This window comes from Pseudopodoces humilis, chromosome 2, assembly GCF_049639895.1.
Source record: "Pseudopodoces humilis isolate 2021_Gansu_Grassland_sample_001 chromosome 2, ASM4963989v1, whole genome shotgun sequence".
Classification (NCBI taxonomy): domain Eukaryota; kingdom Metazoa; phylum Chordata; class Aves; order Passeriformes; family Paridae; genus Pseudopodoces; species Pseudopodoces humilis.
This window is the reverse complement of record NC_142201.1, coordinates 27,512,634-27,531,410: the sequence shown is the minus strand read 5'-3', so window position 1 is coordinate 27,531,410 and position 18,777 is coordinate 27,512,634. Positions and strand designations below refer to the sequence as shown.

The window sequence follows — 18,777 nt, the reverse complement described above, 5'->3', positions numbered from 1 at the left end:
TTCCCAGGGCAATGTTGCACAAGAAGAGGAGCATCAAACAGAAGCAGTCATGTTGCTGTTTGTCTGTGCAGCACGCACATGACCACTCTGGAGACAGATGCCCAGGTATGGACTCCTTACTGCAGGAAGAATGAGAAAATATTGGGGAGAGGAGCAGGAACAGTCCAGGTGACCCTCAGCCTGGAGACCAAGCCTTTCCAGGTGTGACTTGAAGCAGAAAGGCTGTCATTCTCACCTAGGAGAAAACCTTATCCAGCTTATGTTCTTGCAGACAGAAAAATCTATCTGATAAGGGAATGGTGGAGCGATATAAAGTTACAGACAAGGGGATAGCAAGATCCAATTGGTAGAAATTTAAGTCAGGGGAATTCAACCTTAACACAAGAACTAATCTCCTAGTGCTAAAGTTAATGGGATGTTGCAGAGCCTGAAGAGGAAAGAAGGTGGGCACTTCTGTCAGTTTGTGATAGCACGTGCCTCTCTTTGGATCATCTGCACATAATCCATACCGAGCCACAGATGGTGAGCAGACAAGGAGGGACCAAGGCACAGGGGATCAGGTGCAGAGGGGATATTGGGACAGATTAGATCTGGCACAGGCACATACTTGTTATTTGTGCTGCTGCAGGTGGCTGTATGGATGAAAATGTAGTGATTTGGTGCCTCCTTGCTCCACAGAGAGGCTGGGGAGCGCTACAGGTCCAGGCAGTGCCAGCACGTGCTGATAAGGCCATTAGTGCAATGAAATTCCCTGCATCCAGGCTTCGTGCGGTTGCTTGAGAGGTTCTGGGAGGATATTTTTATCCTGACAATGTTTGCCTACTGTATATGTATTTCAGAGAAAGGCAGAAAGAGGACATTTAATTCCAACAGGGCACAGTAAATTCAAAGAGGATGGCTCACAGAGCACCAAGGCAATTGTTTGCTGCTGGTAGATGATATCAAGACTTCTTTTGCATTTTATTTAGTCCATTGATAGATACAGAATTGGGCCAGAAGAAATCTTTGGGTAACATCTGCTGGTGTCCACCATGCTGAGGGGAGGCCACCATGGGCGTGCTGACTCCTGCTGCCCACTCTTGTCTGGCACCACCACAGCTTCCTCGGCTGATGGAGCCCAGGCTTTGCTTCTGTCTCCAAGGAGGAGAGGGTCACTGGGATGCAGTGCCATGGAGGGAGTCAGCTTGTTTTTCCTGAGATTTGGGTACCTGAATGCTGAGCAGAAATGAAGAGTTTTCAGTTCAGAGCTGGATTCCTCCAGCTTCCTGCTGAGCCTGGGTGCAGCCCTTTAATTAGTGTGAAATAATTGCATTTGACAGAAGAAGAGGCTGTCAAGTAGTTTGGGAAAAATTACTTTTGATTTAGGAGAAGTCATTTTAACCTGAGGTATCTTGTAAGAAGTAGGTACAGCTATGAAGCCAGCATTTCTGAGAGCAGGATATGTTGTCTTTTCAGAAACATTCCCTCTTTGCTGGGGACATGTCCTATTTGGACAGTGGCTGAACAACAGGAAATGAAAGGCTGCTGAGGCTGAGGTTTCCTACCAGCTGGCACCACTCCACCTTCCTGCTGCATCAGAGGGGTGGCAGCAGCCAGTGGGGTGGGACCTGCCAGGGCATGTTTAGGCTGGTGTTGGACCTGAAGAAGGCTTAGGATGTGCAAAACCTCTTGACTTATTTGCTTATCAAAGGATTTAGGCTTAGCTTTCTAGAAGCCGGCACAGACTGAGCTCAGCTCAGCCCCACTGACATCCTGGAGGAACTGAGCTCCTTGGTTCCTGGATCTCTTTGAAAATCCCAAACTTCCTCTCCCCTCCTGCCCCTGGGAGGCTGGGACTTATTTCATAATGTAGCAAAATAACAATGATATGGCAGATCTTAAACTCACTAAACTCCAACAACTAGAGTAACGTGGAGTTTGAAGAGCTGGCGATCATAAATGGTTAACTAACAAGTGTTTACAGCGCCTCATGATAGTTGCTGGCGCTAAGACAAGGGCAGTAAAAACTGGATTAGATGAAGATAAATGTGAGACACAGGCAGAAACAAGTACTTTAGCAGATGTGTGTGGAAATTAATGGGGTGGTGATAATAACGAATTCTGATTCGCCACACAGTAAATGTGTCTCTTGATAATTGGTTTCCAGCAGAATACCAACCAGGCATGCAGGAGACAAAAACCTAAATGGGATCACATCTCCACGTTGCTAATGCATTGGGTGGATACAGAAAAGCTCAAAAAAGATAGCTGGAAGAGCTGAGTTTGTTTTGTCCCCTGCAGTCTTCAAGATTTTATTTTCTGGATCTGTGACCAAGTCTCTTGACAAATAAATCCCCAGGGTTACCAGGGAAAGATTTCTCCCAACTTGAGCTGAGATCTTGGCCATGTTCCCACCACTGCTGCACATATCCTGTCTGATGTGGGGCAGGCAGCCACCACTGACCCCACATGTCTGTTCATCTACCAAACTGGGATGTGAAAGCTCCCACACAGCACAATGCTTTGCCAGATGTGTTGTTGAACTTCATGTGTTTATGTTTGTGAAGAGAACATAGGATGAAAGGCATTGCAGAAATGCAAGATATGATTTGTTATGATTTAAAAGCCATTCTGGTTTAGCAATGCTACTTTCAAATATTTGCATCCTGCAGGCATTTCCAGATAAGGACTCAAGCTCAGCTTTTCTTTTCCGGTACCAATTTTTTTAAAAAGCAGAGTGGTTTCCAAACCCTTTGGAAATGGAACTTTGAGCTTGCCTGCTGCAGCGTGTGTGACCACAGGGACCAGGCTGTGGCTCCAGAGGCATGGAGGCATGGAAAGCAGTCCTGTTCTTGCCTCTGTTCCTCATGTGCACAGACCCCATATCTGCCCCTGCTTCACCCTGCACACCCATCCTTGCAGGCACTGCAATGAAGGTGACACAAACCCAGCTGGGACATTTTGCCAACGTGTGTGGAGTTGGGGCTGTAGCAGGGCAGGGAGGGCAGGAAGCCCCAAGATTGGTGTCACCATGGTGGTAACTGTTAAAAGGACCCACCTCACCACTGGTACCCGGAATTTCTTCCCACTTAACCTGAAGTGATGTTTGCATGAATGTGGGAATAAATCCTGTGGAATGTCTCTGAGCCCCTGCTAAAATCCAGTAATTTGAATAACTATAGGGGACTAAAAACAAAGACAATGGAATTTACAGATTTCCGTCTTACATCCTAAAATAAATACTACATTTTCCATTCCCAGTGAAGGTAGCAAATACCTCCCTGCTCAAAGTCTTTCTCCTGAGAACGCTCTGGCCACATGTGATGGTGATGCTCAGATACTCTGGCCCCTTTTTTCCTGGCCTCTCCATGTTCAGCCACATTGGTCCTGGGCCTCACTGCCTCAGGCTTGGGTGGTGAGGGTTCATCAGCTGAGCGCAGTGCCCAAAAAAATCCCCAAAAGCAGTGAGTGGGGACCTGCTGACTTCAGGCTACCAACAATGCAGCCCAATGAAATGCATCTAATTTCCCAGTCACCGCTTCTTGCACACATGACCTGTTAAAAGGATTAAATTAAAGGAATTCCCAGAGCTAATCTAGTGATGATATGATGAGAGACAGGAGCTCAAGCATATCCCAGAGGTGACTGATCAGGTTTCCTAGGATGTATTATTTATGGGGCCATCTGCTTTAGACAAGCATTGAAGTCTGAAGGGGAGGAGGATTTTGATGGAATTCAATCATTTAACTGGGACAGGGTGACGGTGGAAGAGATACTGTGGTTTCTTGCCACTCTTGCACTTATTAATGTGCATCCAAAAACTGACACTGTAGTTATTTATGGAATAAAGCTGGAAGCAGGGTACCTCTGTGTCAATGCCTTCAACAAAATGCTGCTGAGCTCTGAGAGCTCACGTGTGTCCTCACAGAAGGGGCCATTCATAGCAAGGTCCATCAGCACAAGGGAGTGAGGTGCAAATATGTTCCAGTCTGAGCTACTGGTAGAGTGAAAAACCCAGGAGTATAAACAGAGCCATGACTGGAATGTGAGGAGGTAGGGGGGCGGCCAAGATGAGGCAGAGTCGGCAGGAGAACAGGAAGAATTTCCCCAAGATAGATGACTTCGTTACTATATAGCTCAGTAACTGCAGGATCTGTTTACAGCAATTACAGACAACACAAAGCAAAGTCACAACTGTATAAAAGGAAACTGTCATTCTTTCTGATTTAGGCTGATGTACTATTTAAATAATATGGGTCAAGCAATCTGAAATAAAATATCTTCATGAACAGAATTCCCTTCTGCCCATCTCCCACAGTGCTAAAAGTAGCCGCCTTCTGCTGGCATTCCCACATCACATGTTGTCCTGGGGTGACACATGTGCATTATCAGATTTCTAAATACTGAAGCTTCCTTGGAGTAGTGTCTAAGCCTTTCATCAAGAGTGAAAGTCCTGAAAGTCTCAAAGCTTTGGTTGGGAAAGTTCTACTAAACCTTTACACAGAAATTTGCTGGAAGCTACCTGTCAGTTTGCTGCCCACTTTCCAGTAATTCAGACTAATGATTCGTCAACACCCCTTTTATTTTTGCTTTTTGCATCTGTCTAGAAGGAGCTTTCTGCTCCAGTTACTGGTTTAATAACACAAGGCTATGTACTGAGGCAAAATTCTCACCCAGTCTTACTTGATTTGTCTCATGACTGTTTTCCTAATCCTTACTCTTAACATTGTCCAAGCAAGTAGTTCTAGCATATAAAGATTGGTCCTTTTGAATTGGGGTATTGCTTCAGAGCTGTTCTTCTGGACACTGGGTTTATGCAGAAAAGTTTTGATTACAAAAAATGCAGACTTAGAGTCACAGGCTATAAGGAAGGTGGCTGTGAACAACATCAGAAATCCTTTTTTGCTTCGCTGTTTCTGTATGGTTTGTCCCAGAGTTGCTACCTACCAGTGTTTTACCAGACAGGGAATTAAACCTCTGTGTGATGATTTGGTGTATCATTTATGTGCTGAATGTTCAGGCTGGGAAGCACAGCCTGCAGAAGGAGCCTGGATTAGGCCATTTGGCAGGATTTTTCTTGTTCATGAGCTTCACTGGGATGCCTTTCTGGTGTAGCTGCCATCTCACTTCACCCTTGGCGGTGGCACACTCAGGCATCATCAGGCTCTTCTGGCAGGAGGACACTAATGGATTGTGGCAGCTGGGAAGAGGGAGCAGCAAAGCTCCCCCATGAGTGGCCTTCAGCCACAAGTGTACCATCAGCTACATCTGTGAGGGCCTGTGGCAAAGGGCTGGGTGGCCTCAGCATCCCCTGCTCTGTGGCACCTGGACAGTGAGGGTCAGGGTGCTACAAGCTGCATGCGTGCAGTAGAGGGAGGCACATGAAACCCCCTCCATGGGGCAGTGCAAGTGTCTGTCCCTTGCATACTGCCAAGCATCCATGAAGGCAATTCCTTGGCACATGTTTCAGTCTCTCAATAGCCAGCAAGGTGTGTGCAGACAGAAATCTGCATGAATATGAGTGCCTGGGGACAAGCAAGGACATGCGCTCTCTTCTTGCTGCAGAAGTTGAAGTCAGCAAGGTGATAAAAAACAATCAAGCCATTGCAGTCCCTTTTTGTTCCTGTTACTGTAAAAATAGTACTAGTGGCAGATTTGTCTCTCCATCTCCCCGCCCAAAATTGTCCCAAGGACTGGATTTTTCTGCCAGATTACTCTGATTGGCACCTTCGCCTACTTCAGGGAAATGACTCACAAACAACAAGACATTTGGGCTGGATGGAGGGACAGGGATTTTTAAAGCCCTTGCAGGACAAAATACTGGAGGGGCTTGTCCTTTGTGTGGCTTTTGAGCAGAGACTCCTTCATCTCTGGAGAGACTTCTTCATTTTCCAGGAAAACAGGCCGAAATGTTATGAGAGCTTCTTAAGGAATGCTTACAGCAAGCAAGCCTCCCTACATGTTGGCACAGCCCTTATCCCAAAGCATCTTGCTGCTGCCACTGTACAGGAGTGAATCCTCCATTACTGCTGGGTTAGTTTTTGCTGGATTATTCTTCTGCCAGATTATTCTGCTGAGTTAGTGAGTTAAGCTGTGTGGGCAAAGACATGATGTTGGAGTCAAGATGGCATCGGTGGTGAGAGTAGCTCCTGGAAGGGCTGAAGAGACAAGAGAAGCTCTTCTTGTTGGTGAGATGTCACAATGTGTCTCAGTCTCATCTGACTTGGCTCTCAACATTGCATAGTGTTTTCCTGTCCCCTGTGCTGTGTCTCATTGAATCAGTGAGAAGGTGAATGAGAAGATCAAGCAAAATGATGGGCAGGTTGTTTCTTTTCCCTTGGGGTATTTGCAGCCAACGCTGCTTCCCTGATCTGGACCACTGCATGACCTCTATGTGAGCAGACACAGCCATGTGGGGAAAAGCAGAACAGAGTTTGCTTAACCCACCTTTGCTGTTAAAATAGTATTTACCACACTGGAGCTTCACAGATCAGACCTGAAGCTAAATTTTTTTTCCTAAGAAGACATCTTCTCAAGTAAGCACTGATGTTTTCGGTGGAGCCAGCAAAGAAAAGAAAAGGCTTTTGATGTCTTCCAGGTGCTGTTCTTTTAGGTTTAAAAATCTGTGTCAGGTGGACTGGGTTTTGCTGAGTAAACAGCAAGCCACAGTGGTGGTACTTTTGAGGTCTGCATGATCATGTTATTTCCAAGTGGTGGCAGTAAGTAAAGCCTCTCTTCCCAGTACTCCCACATGAAGCTGGACATGTGGCTGGCTGCCTGGAGGTGAGCCCCATGTGCAGTGTCTGGGCCCTTACACACTGCTTACAGCTGCTTTGCCACTGTATGTCCAGGTATGTCCCACGAGCAGGAATATTCACCCTGACGTGGCCAGACATCCTGAAGTATGATCCAAAGGGTACATCCATTTCCACTGAATATCTGGATATGTATCTTAGCCATTCTGGCACTAAAAATATATAATGTTTTATATAAAACTCCAAAATACAGCTGTAACTGCATCAAGTGTTTTTTTAAGTTGATTGCAATTTCCTTAGGCCATTTGCAACATTACTGGGATATCCCACCGAATAAGAAGAACTTTCTAATATACAGATGCCACACTCATTGTCTGTTCCTCATTAGCTACATATTCAGATAAATTAATTTGATATTATTGATCTTCTATTAATCTATTGATTATCTTGTTTATTCCTCCTGGATCATCCATAAGAGAAGGTTGAAACCACTACACTTGTGGTAAAACACAGTTTTGCTGCCACAGCCTCGTGAAGTTTTGGGCATAATGGGTGATCAGCAGGAAAATAAGTTTTTATGAACTCCAGCCTTGTTCCCTGCAGTAAGGGGAGCCTGTTGGTCATGCCTCTGGCTTCTGGCCCTCCTGCTGACCCCAGGTGTGCTGTCCCTCCTGTGTCTCAGCTCTGCTGTACCAACACATACTGGTTCCCAGCACCTGCAAGGAATTACAGAGCACTAAAATGCTCCCTGGAGCTGGACGCTCATCGTACAGTACAGCTGACACAAAAGCTGAAATTCCTTTCACATGAGAACATGGGTACATCTGCTTGCAATCATCTTCCTCCAGGCAGCCAGCCTGATCAAGGAGAAATGTGATTCTCCACTCTTGATCCAAGGAGTGCTGGGTAGACGCCTACAGCCAAGGGGCTGGGATTGGGGAGAGACAGAATAAACGCGCCTTTCACGCCCGGCATCCCCACCAGTCCCGTGGCTCCCGTGATCTTCTTGCCCTGCTTGCAGGAGGCAGGGCATGCTGAAATAAAGAGAAACTTGTTCTGTGGCAGGAAAAGTCATTTCTTCTGGCCAGGCATTCCCATCCTGGGAAGGAGACAGGAAGAATATTACATTAAAGGTAAACTGATAAAATATTTGTCTGCTGGAGGAAGGGGAGGAATGTCAGAAACATGTCAGTGTTGTTTAGAAAAAAGTATTGTGGCGTCTTACTCCTTCCCTGAAAACAACTGTGGGGTGTCATAAAGAAATGTTTTGGGCTTCAGTGATCTGTAGCCTCACGCAGGACATTTTGCTGGAAGGATGCTCTTTGTTGGTCTGTGCATGCCTGTGTGCACGCACTGGGGTGTGAATGCGCGCTGTGTAGCAGAGGAAATGTCTGAAAGTATTAGAAGTGAGTGGACATAGAGGGGATATTGGCAGAGCTCTGGGAAATCTATTGTCTGTTTGTTATTACTTTCTTTGTTGCAGCTGACCAGTGAGAAAACAACCAAAAAAGCTACTTCTTTGATGAAATGTCCAGTTTGTAACACAGACGTCTTATGGTTAGTGTACTTCTGTAGATTTGTCACATTCCGTGTTAAAACTTGCTTTTCATGCTGCTACACAAGAGGACTGAAGAAGTAATTTATAGGTACAATTAAGAATGCCATGTTTGGGAAATAAAGGGAGAGTGTTTGTAACAAAAGGAAGCTTGACAATTGAGTGGCTTATCTTCACTGTGATTCCTGAAAGCAAGCTGAAGGCAGGAGCCACAGTGTACTTTTAATCTTCAAATCTGATCATCAGTTAATATGTTTGTAAAGGCTAGGTTGCCCCACCTCCTCAGGCTGTATTTTACCAGCACATAGTCCAGATAGCCTGAAGACTTGAGCCAGCCTTGCAGAAGACATTAACAACTCAGTGATGCAGTTGTAGCTGCAATGCTCCAAGGGCACATGTGACCCAGACCAGCCACAGCATCCCTACAGCTGGACTGATTAAAATGGTCAGAAGTGACAGTTCACCACAGTCCTGCAAGAAAATGCTGTGCTGCAGGCTGGGCAAGAGGACCTAGGGCAAGGCAGCCTGCTCTGTGCATGCTCTTTGGAGGCATGTGGTTAAATCAGGCATGGACTGCTCCTAAACTCTTTGAGCTTAACTCTTGCTAAGTCCTCCTTGGTTTCAGCCAAGCTATATTCTTGGCCACAAATAACAGTTCTCATGACTAAGTCTTACTTTGGAGTTTTTTTAAGAATCTGTCTTAGGGAAGACATTTAAGAATCTGTTTAGGGAAATTTTGGTAGGGTGGAAGAACACTATCCCTTAACAAGTGCAGAGAACAGTGATGGATAGGTAATGTTTAAAAAAAATTGGCATGCAGAGGTTCTGCATATTTTACCATTGCAGTTGATTCACATACATTCATGTACATATGTAGAGTTTTAAGGTGACTATAGAATGATCTGTGCTAGAGCATGAAAATTCAAAGGGAAACATCTGTCATTAAAAAACAATAGGAAAAAACATTTATTTAGCACAGGCTGAAATACGGAAATGTTTGCATGCTGTGTTTGGCTTGATTTACTATAGGGAAGACAATGATGTACAGAAGAGTTGTCTGTAAGAAATCATGTGGGGTCTGCTGTTTTCTGGGCCTTCTCACATGAATGTTCATTTGGGTGTTGCAACACACACTCTGTAGTAAATCCACCACAGCATTTTGTAAAGGCCTCATACTCAATGTATTTTTTCAATATGCTTCATTCCCAGAGAATACTAATGCAGATACATAGAGATGAGAAGCTTTCCTATGACAGACAGATGGGATGCCTTTAAGGCTGTGTCAGTGGCCTCTGAAAATATTGATTGCCATGTGTGGTTACTGAGAAAAGATGCTGAAACCTTCAGAATTGAACAGTTAACAGAGCATGCATCAAACCTGGATTTTCAGTTATAGAAAGGAGAAGCCCTTATGACAGTCCTTCCCTGTGGCAGCCATTAACTCCTATGACTGGGTCTCAGTGTAGCTGTGGGAAAATCACATCTGTGTTCCTTTGTTTTGTGAAGGCTGTGCTTACAGAGAATGTTCTTACCTCTCACCACACAGATTTCATCCTCAGCAGGAGGATGAGTTATTATTCTAGGCAGGAGGCACAACCACAAGTCTTTAACTTTGAGGAGTAAATGGAATTTGTCAAGGCCTTGTAAAATCACTCTTGCCCGTTGGTCTTTCTAATGTTACACCACTGCCCCTTGCCTCCTCTGACTCTTACTTGCAGCCTCTCTGCTCCTTGTAGTGCTGTCATCAGCCACCAACCTTTTTCAGGTATTGCCTGAAGCCACTACTGAGAAATTGATGGGAAAACAATACTGGTTAGGTTGGAGGAAAGTTGGCTTTTGCTGACATTTTTGTATATATTTGGAGAAATACATTTTGTAGGTGACTTGTGAATGCGCAAATTCTACACTACCACCTGTCGTCTCCTTCCTTTCACATCCAAGAGAGCTGCATTGGTTTTAAGGCTAGATGGCATCACTCTGGGCTGATCACATGCATAATTCAGGTCCTCTGACATCCCTGTATAAAGTCATGTTTCAGGATCAAGAAGAGTACCTGTGACAGAGACTGTCTTTTGACAAGCAGAAAAAAAAACCTCTCCTTGGTTAAGAAAGATCCACATAGTCCAAGAAAGTTCTTTAGAAGTTGTTCTGGTATTGTTAACATCCATCTGATGTTTCCCCTTGGAATTTATACTCAGAGCCCATTACACATCCAATTAGGTTAAAAGAACTTCGGAAGGGAGGCTGCTCCACTCCTCGCACATGCATTCTCCCTGCACAGAATTCCAATATCAGTAAGCAAAATACATATGTTTCATAAGTGTAGGTGCTCTTGTCATAAACTCCAGATCATTTGGGATCATTTTTTCCTGAAGCTGCCTATATAGTTGGGGAAGGGAATGGGAAGATACATTTTCCAACATATTTTCTATGCAGAAAATATGCTTAGATCTTTGATTAATATTCCTAGTTTGTATTGTGTATATACATATAAGAGATCAGTCCTTTGTAATGAGAGCTTATTTCTGAATGAAAATATATGATGTTTAAATGGAGAATGGAGATGAATAGGAGAGAGACAGCTCAGAAGAAATAATAAAGAGTTAGAATTTGTTCATAACGAAACCAAAATGAAGGTATTCTGTCAGCCTTTGTTTTAATCTGTTTCTTTTTTTAGCCTTGCCTGAATTTTCCTCTGTGCTCACAGTGAAATCAATCTATGCCTTGGGCAGTGGGATCTCTCCATGGCTAGGGAGACTGATTGATTGTTTTGTATATTGAGACTGTAGGTTTGATGGGAATTCTATAGGAATGGTGACAGCAGTGGAGATTTGAGGGTTTTGGCTTCTTTACTAAAATACATACCTTACAGCATATGTTCCTTCTTATCAGATAAAAAGTCCTCTCTCCACTGTGTGTTTCTCTCTTCTTTCTGCTATTTCTCGTCTCTTTTGTGCATTTCTCTCTTTTCTCTTCAAACATCTCAGTATGGATTGTTTTAAGTACAAAATTTAATTAGTAAGTCATGTAAGATTAGTACTATGGAAAACCTTTTCCATGGACATATTTAATGGCTTTGTAATGATTCAGTGATTTGGTTGTATTTGGTACTTTTTTCTTTTTTTTTAAATGTAAAATAATTTGTCATGACATGGCCAACTCAAACCCCATGACAAAAATTTCATATGAAATTATCAAGGGTAAAGGGTTGGCTTTACTAAACCTAAGGACAACTATTGTATTTATACTAGCAGAACCAAGACTTTTCTTATCCAGGTGCCTAAACTTTGCGAGCAGCCAGCCAGGCTCAGTCTGTGAAAAATGTGCTCTCATGTTCTTCAAAGTATGACTGGTGTTCTTCAAAGTATGACTGATCTGTCATTTTCTCTTAATTGAAAAAGACTAAACAGCAGAAAGCTTCCTATCTGCTCCAATCTCCTCCCTGCTGTCCCGGGAAGCACTGGAGTCACCAGCCCTGCAGGTTTTTAAAAGATGCATGGATTTGGCACTTAGAGACATGGTTTAGTGGTGGACTTGACAGTGGAAGGTTTTTTGTTGGACTTTCCCTACTAAGTGTTTCTATGATATGGTGATTTTGCCATCTCTGGTTAACAAGTGATTATCAACAACTGAAATTCATTAAGAACTTCTTCACAGAAAGGGTAACAACTTTGGAATGGACTCCCTATGGAGATGGTGGAGTCATCATCCCTGGAAATGTTCAAGAAACAACTGGACGTGGCACTGCATGCCATGGTTTAGTTGAGCTGGTGGTGATTGGTCAATGGTTGGACTTGCTGATCTTGGGTGTCTTTTCCAACCTAAATGATTTTGTGTAATTACCAATATCAAAGTTATATTGCTGTCCCTGTGTCTGCATTAATCAACATAAAAATTACAAATTTAAGTGACCGTCTTTATGAAGATGTTTCTATTCCAGTTATAAGCTGGGTAAAAATAAGCAGTCTAATACCACTGTGTGGCCTCTCCCAATCTATCATAGAGTCATCACTATGCTTGTGCCAATTCTGTCAGGTACAAGCAATCCTCAAAGGTTTGTCTGTGTGTATGTATGTATGGATGTATGTTTGTACACACTCACTGCTGTATGGCTCAACCCCAACCTGGACTCACTCTCTTTGGAGAGAAAGAGATTGGTGTCATCAGGACACCATGGCATTATCCAGATCAGGTCCTCCCCATTCCAAATACCATTCAGCCCATTCCAAATACTTGCAGCTTATTTTAACAATTATTTTTTATTTTAACAATAATTTTAACAATAATTACCATGTGAAAGCATCTTTTCATTGTAGCCATTAGGCAGTAATATTACCTAATAAAAAGGAAGTCACTGTCCTTTGGTCAGGAACAGTACTTCAGATCTGCCATGCAGCAAGTGAAAACGTTAAATAAGGACAACATACTTTAAAGCAAAAATCACTATGGTCCTCTTTAAAATAAAAAAGGAATCAGACACAAAGACTTAAAATGGCAGATCTTGAGAGAGAAGGAGGTGAAAGAATTTTGTGTTGGTTTTGGTAAAAGTAAATGAATTGCTCATTACAACTTGAAGAATTATATCTTCAGAATTCCTCTCTATGAAACTGATTAACTTTCAGATTAAAGTTTATATCTTGTCTGACCCAGAAACTGAGTGATCTGAGCCAAACCATGGCTGTCTTGCTTACAAGGACATTTTTGGTGGAAGGGAAACAACACGCCAGAGATAGATGGCAGCATCTTAGCTCCTCTGTGCCATCCTCCATGGCAGGAGTTCCAGGACAAATCAACAATTATGCCAGTGCCTTGAGGAGCAGGCAGGAACTCCAGAGACCTATCTACATTAACAAGTACAAGCACGTTCCTCTGCTTGGTTAATGGAGAGCCAGCATGGGTTCGGGAGTTGTGCAGTCCTACTAACACAAGGAGAGCTAATGTGAGCTGAGTCAGGACCCATGCTGTGATTCAGGATCAGAGACCAGCAGCATTCCTTTCTGTCACTTACCAAACACAGGCCCAGGAGAGCAAAGAGATGGGGATGAAATGCCCACCTTTCCAGTGGAGCCACGTTTCTGTTACAACAGAGGTTTTTGATATCCAGGCATAGAGTGGGATTTAATCTTTCTGAGATAAATGGGATTCCATAGGGCTCTTGTGATTAAAAATGCATGTGTGCATGAATACTTGTAGGGTGGGGGCCTAAATTATCCCAATGAGCAAAAAACCTCCCCTCAAATTTCCATAGCCCACAGCCACCCACCCTTTGAAGTTGCTGGCATCCAGGGACAGCTGGGTGCAGTGGGGCTTCACAGGGGAAGATTAAAGATGTCATGATCTCTTGTTCATCAGCAGCACAGAGAGAGTACAGAGAGTGCATTCTCCTGGAAACAAACTGAACTGTAAATCAGAGAGGTAATCCAGCATCAGATGAGCAGAGGCATGGGCTTGTTCACAGGCAGGGCATTGGTGAAACTGGGAAGCACGGATATAAAGCAGAGCCAGCAAGAGTGGCCACAGAGCAGATCAAGAGAGGTGTAAGGTCATATGTGATAAAGTCAGGAAGACAAGTGAGGTTTCTGCTCTAATAACCTGAGAATCCTGCTCCAAGCTGGAATGCACTGCATGTTACTAAGGCTCCCAAGGGCTCGTGTTTGACCTGAGGAGAGAACAGTCACTTGCCCTCTGTTGCAGGTGACTCTGCCATATTTTGTATTTTGACTGTTTGGGCAAACATTTTGTACCCCATGGGCCTGCTCTGGGCAGGCTGGCAGTGCTGCTGAAAACTGTATCCCATGCGATTCCTACCGGCCTGAGAAGGCAGGGGAAAGCAGGCTGTTTTGTTCATGCTGAAAATTCCTGGTACACTCCAGGCAATGTTCCAGCTCTTCTGCTTTGAAATGTTGGCTTCACACTCAGCCAAGGGTGACAGCAGCTCTCTGAGATGTCCCCTGTCCCCCTTTTCCTTCCCCATGGAAATGCACTCACTTTCTCCCATTTCAAATAAAACCTCCACATTTTTACAGCACGTGCTCAGTAGGCACTGTCCCTGCAGGTCTCTGAGGCTCCTGGCTGTGCTGGTGAGGTTGCAGCAGAGACACACAGGGCTTGTCCAGGCTGTCCAGCATTGTGGGGCTCCTGGCACTGTGGTGACTGAGGCACAGGGAGGGAAACCTTGGGCTGACCTATTACAGATTGACCTGTCACTGTCTCAGGCTCTTTTCTCCTCAGAAGGCAAACTTGTTCTGCTAGTAAACTTCCCTGCACAGGCTGAAACCCACTCTGGAACGTGCCCATTTAAACTGGTGACATCACTAAGATTTAATATTTTTGAGATTTTGCATTTCCTAATCTTTGAGTAGGTGCAGCTTGTTTGTTGAGTGGATCTGGGATTTTTTTGTTTGTTCAAGGGGTTCTTTATGTGTGTGTGTGTGCATTCCGGATGTGAATAATAAAATAAGGCAATGAACACAAGTAAAAAAAATAGCTCAGGAATAAGAGTTAAAAAAAAAATATTCTGAAGCATAAAAAATAATCCCAAATCACAGCAGTAAAGCAAAGAATAATTTGAATGTAATCAGACCATGTCAGAAAGACAGGTATTAATGTACTACAGTCCCTCTCCATCTCCCTTCCTGTTAAATCTGACACACAGACTTGCTATATGCTTCCAGGTTTATCCTAAAAGTATGTTGGAGGCAGTGGAAGAGAAAAAGGAGAAGGATTTCTTAGAGAGAGAATGTTTTTATCCTTCTGTGGAAAGGAAGCAGCCATGATCTGATAATGTTGCTGAACTAATCTGTTTCTCACTGTGCTTATCACTAGAGCAGCAAGGAGAATTCTGCAGTGAGGGCAGCAAAGTACTGTCAGCCAGTGAAAGGGAGGAGGATGGACAGACCAACAGACATCATTTCTTATCTGGCAGGCTCAGACAGAAGCTGAGAAAAATATCAGCAGTAGCCAAGCAGGAGAAAAAAAATCCTAACAACTTTATTTTAAGCTATTTTCTATGGAAAATATGAGCTCTAATATTTATTACTAAAATCCCAAACCATGTGCCATGGACAATGAGACTCACAGATGACAACAATTAAGCTTTTCCTAAAGAAAAGGTGTTTGCCCTGGGACTTGGGGCTGGTCCTGTCACTGCCAGGACATCTCTGGGGCGGTGGAAGAAATAGTATGAAAGTCAAAATATTTTGGAAAGAGGTGACTGGTGATTTAAATATTATTCCTTCTGTTTGGAAGGAAAACACAAGTTCCTGCAGTTTTCTTGGAACAGGCTGCAGAAAATGATTTGGAGTGCCAAGTGCCTCTACCCTAAGGCAAGCGACCTGTACAATATGTCTGGGAGATTTAGAAAAACCTTATTAGCAGAAAGTAATAATTTTCTGGGTGTTAGGAACACTCTTCAGTGTAGCCATGTTCTTGATCAAATAGATCATTTTAGTGGATTGTTAAAAACTACATGGTGCTTATTTGCAAAAGATGAAGTGCCTTCTCCTGCACTCCCTGGCCAATTTCCAACTTATCTATTTGCCTACCAAGTTATGCTGACGTTGAGCCTCATTATTTTATCCTAAGTCTCATTATATTTGGTGGGGGTGTTTCTTGGAAATCCAACTTTGGGAGTCCTGTGATTATATAAGCATTTAATCTACACTGTATTCAAGAATATTACTGTGTTGAAACACTTGTAATCATGAATCCTAATAAAGAAAGAGGGAAAGAAATCAAGATCAATCTTTTTAGTGCATTTTTTCTTATGCTTGGAATTACTGAATATCCTTGAATAGCCATTACTGATACTATCTCTTACATTTTAATGAACAAACCATAGTTCTCTCAACAGCTACTGTGATGAGAGGCAAAAGCAGAGGAGTCTCTGCTATTCACAGATCTATTTGTACAAAATTTTAGGCAAAGTGTGGAATATTAATAATAGTAATAATGGTAATAGTAATAGTAAACCTTAAAAATCCAGGATGCTTTGAGCCAGAGATTCCCCCTTCCTCCCTGTCCCCCCCCAATTTAGTTCATATCAGTTAAAGAGCCACACATGCCCACACCATTTCAGGCAGCTTAAGTTTAAACTGCTGGGCTTAAAACCAATTTACACAAACTCAGGTATCACAGAAATGAAACGGGGTTGCCTGAGTAGTCACCAAACCTGCTGCAAGTTGAAGAGCTCTTTCGAAATCTCGGACCTTCTTTGCTTACTCTGAAAAACATGCACTGAGTCCTGCAGGCTCCAAAGACAAAGCTGGCCAGTAGCAGACTCAGCTATCAGAATTTCTTCAGTGAGCTCCTTGTCTTGCTCCTGCCTGTATATTCTTGAAGTCAGGTTCAGAGTGGTTTCCACTGGACTGCTCCCAAATTTTTGCTTCAGTCTTCCAAGACTGTAGTCCTCAGTCTAACCCCATGCTGGGAAAGTAATGAACCCACCAGCTCCATCCTGCTATCCTGCTGCAGGCATCCCTCCAATTCATGGTCTTTGTTGTGCTGAGGGCTTGATGGAGTTTACACCATACGTGAAAGGGGCCCTGCTCACTGCTTCTCATTCCAGGGCTGTCTGGGGAACAGTCCTGCTGACAGCACTAATTAACATATTTCAAAAAAATTTTGACATCAAGGGTCTACTGCTGTCACCAGTGGTGATGAAAGAGATTTAACCAGATGACATCATTAGTGCAGACTTGCTTACCTAATGCCCATGGGAGTGCTGCCCAACCATGCCAGCAGAGCGCTTCCAGCACTGGTGCGCAAATCAGGCCCTAAAACAAGCCTTAAATGCCTCCATACACAGAATCACACAGAATCACAGGGTTGGAAGAGACCTTCAAGATCATTGAGTCCAACCCAACCCTAACACTTCAACTAAACCAAGTCACTGAGTGCCATATCCAGTCTTTTTTCAAACACATCCAGGAATGGTGACTTCACCACCTCCCCAGGTAGACCATTCCAGTACTTTATCTTTCTATAAAATACTTTTTCCTAATATCCAACCTGTATTTCCCTTGATGCAGCTTGAGACTGTGTCCTCTCATTCTGTCAGCTGTTGCCTGGAAAAAGAGACCAACCCCACCTGACTACAGCCACCTCTCAGGGAGTTGTAGAGAGTGATAAGGTCACCCCTGAGTCTCCTTTTCTCCAGGCTAAACAACCCCAGCTCCCTCAGCCGTTCCTCACAGGGTTTGTGTTCCAAACCCCTCACCAGACTCGTTGCCTCCTCTGGACACGCTCCAGTGTCTCAACGTCCTTCCCAAACTGAGGGGCCCAGAACTGGACACAGCACTCCAGGTGTGGCCTCACCAGTGCTGAGTACAGGGGAAGAATGACCCCCCTGCTCCTGCTGGCCACACCATTCCTGATCCAGGCCAGGATGCCGCTGGTCTTCTTGGCCACCAGGGCACAGGGCTGGCTCATGTCCAGCCAGCTGTCAGCAGTACCCCCAGGTCCCTTTCCACCTGGGCACTGTCCAGCCACACCATCCCCAGCCTATGACACTGCACGGGATTATTGTGGCCAAAATGCAGGACTCAACACTTGGACCTATTAAACTTCATCCCATTGGATGGGTTGGACTCTGCCCATCCATCCAACTGTTCCAGGTCTCTCTGCAGAGCCCTCCTACCTTCCAACAGATCGACACACGCTCCCAGCTTAGTGTCATCTGCAAATTTACTAATGAAGGACTCAATACCCTCACCCACACCATCAATAAAGATACTGAACATGGCCCCAACACAGACCCCTGAGGGACACCACTGGTGCCTGGCTCCCAGCTGGATGCAGCACCACTCACCACCACTCCCTGGACCCAGCCAGTTCCTAATCCCGCACAGAGTGCTCCTGTCCAAGCCAAGGACTGACAGCTTTTCCAGGGAGACAGTGTCAAAGGCCCTGCTGAAGTCCAAACAGACAACATCCACAGCCTTTCCTACATCCACCAGGCAGGTCACCTGGTCATAAAAGGAGAGCAGGTTGTTCAGCCATGACCTACGCCTCCTAAACCCATCCTGGCTGGGTCTGATACCCTGGCCATCCTGTAAGTGATGACACAGTATAAAGTGTCCCATTACCTTACCAGGTACTGAGGTCAGGCTAACTAGTCTATAATTACCAGGGTCTTCCTTCCCACTCTCTGTGAATGGGTGTCACATTGGACAGCTTCCAGTCATCTGGAACCTCTCCAGTGAGGCAGGACTGTTGGTAAATGATGGAGAGTGGCTTCACAAGCTCATCTGCCAGTTCCCTCATCACCCTGGCCCTTCTGGGCCCAGCGATTTATGAACATCCAAGCAGCTCAGCAGTTCTCTGACTGCCTCCTCCTGGATAACAGGGGGACCATTCTGCTCCCTGACACCATCTACCAATCCAGGAGGACAGTTGTCCTGAGGACAAGCCCTCTTCCCACTAAACACTGAGGTAAAGAAGGCATTAAGCACCTCCACCTTCTCCACATCTGCAGTTACTAAGTTCCCT

General features: G+C 44.4%; 1 protein-coding gene across 2 annotated transcripts in view; it reads left to right on the top strand.

Annotated features, from left to right (window-relative positions):
- Positions 1 to 18,777, top strand: part of ECRG4 (ECRG4 augurin precursor) — a 59,745-nt gene that overhangs the window by 31,264 nt on the left and 9,704 nt on the right. Inside the window, exon 1 of one of the 2 annotated variants that reach the window (XM_005516563.3) lies at positions 7,706 to 7,867. The exons of the other annotated variant lie outside the window; for it this stretch is intronic. The gene's annotated coding sequence lies outside the window, so the exon portion shown is untranslated. Of the gene's footprint in view, positions 1 to 7,705; positions 7,868 to 18,777 lie in introns of those variants that run through there. 2 annotated transcript variants of the gene reach the window in all.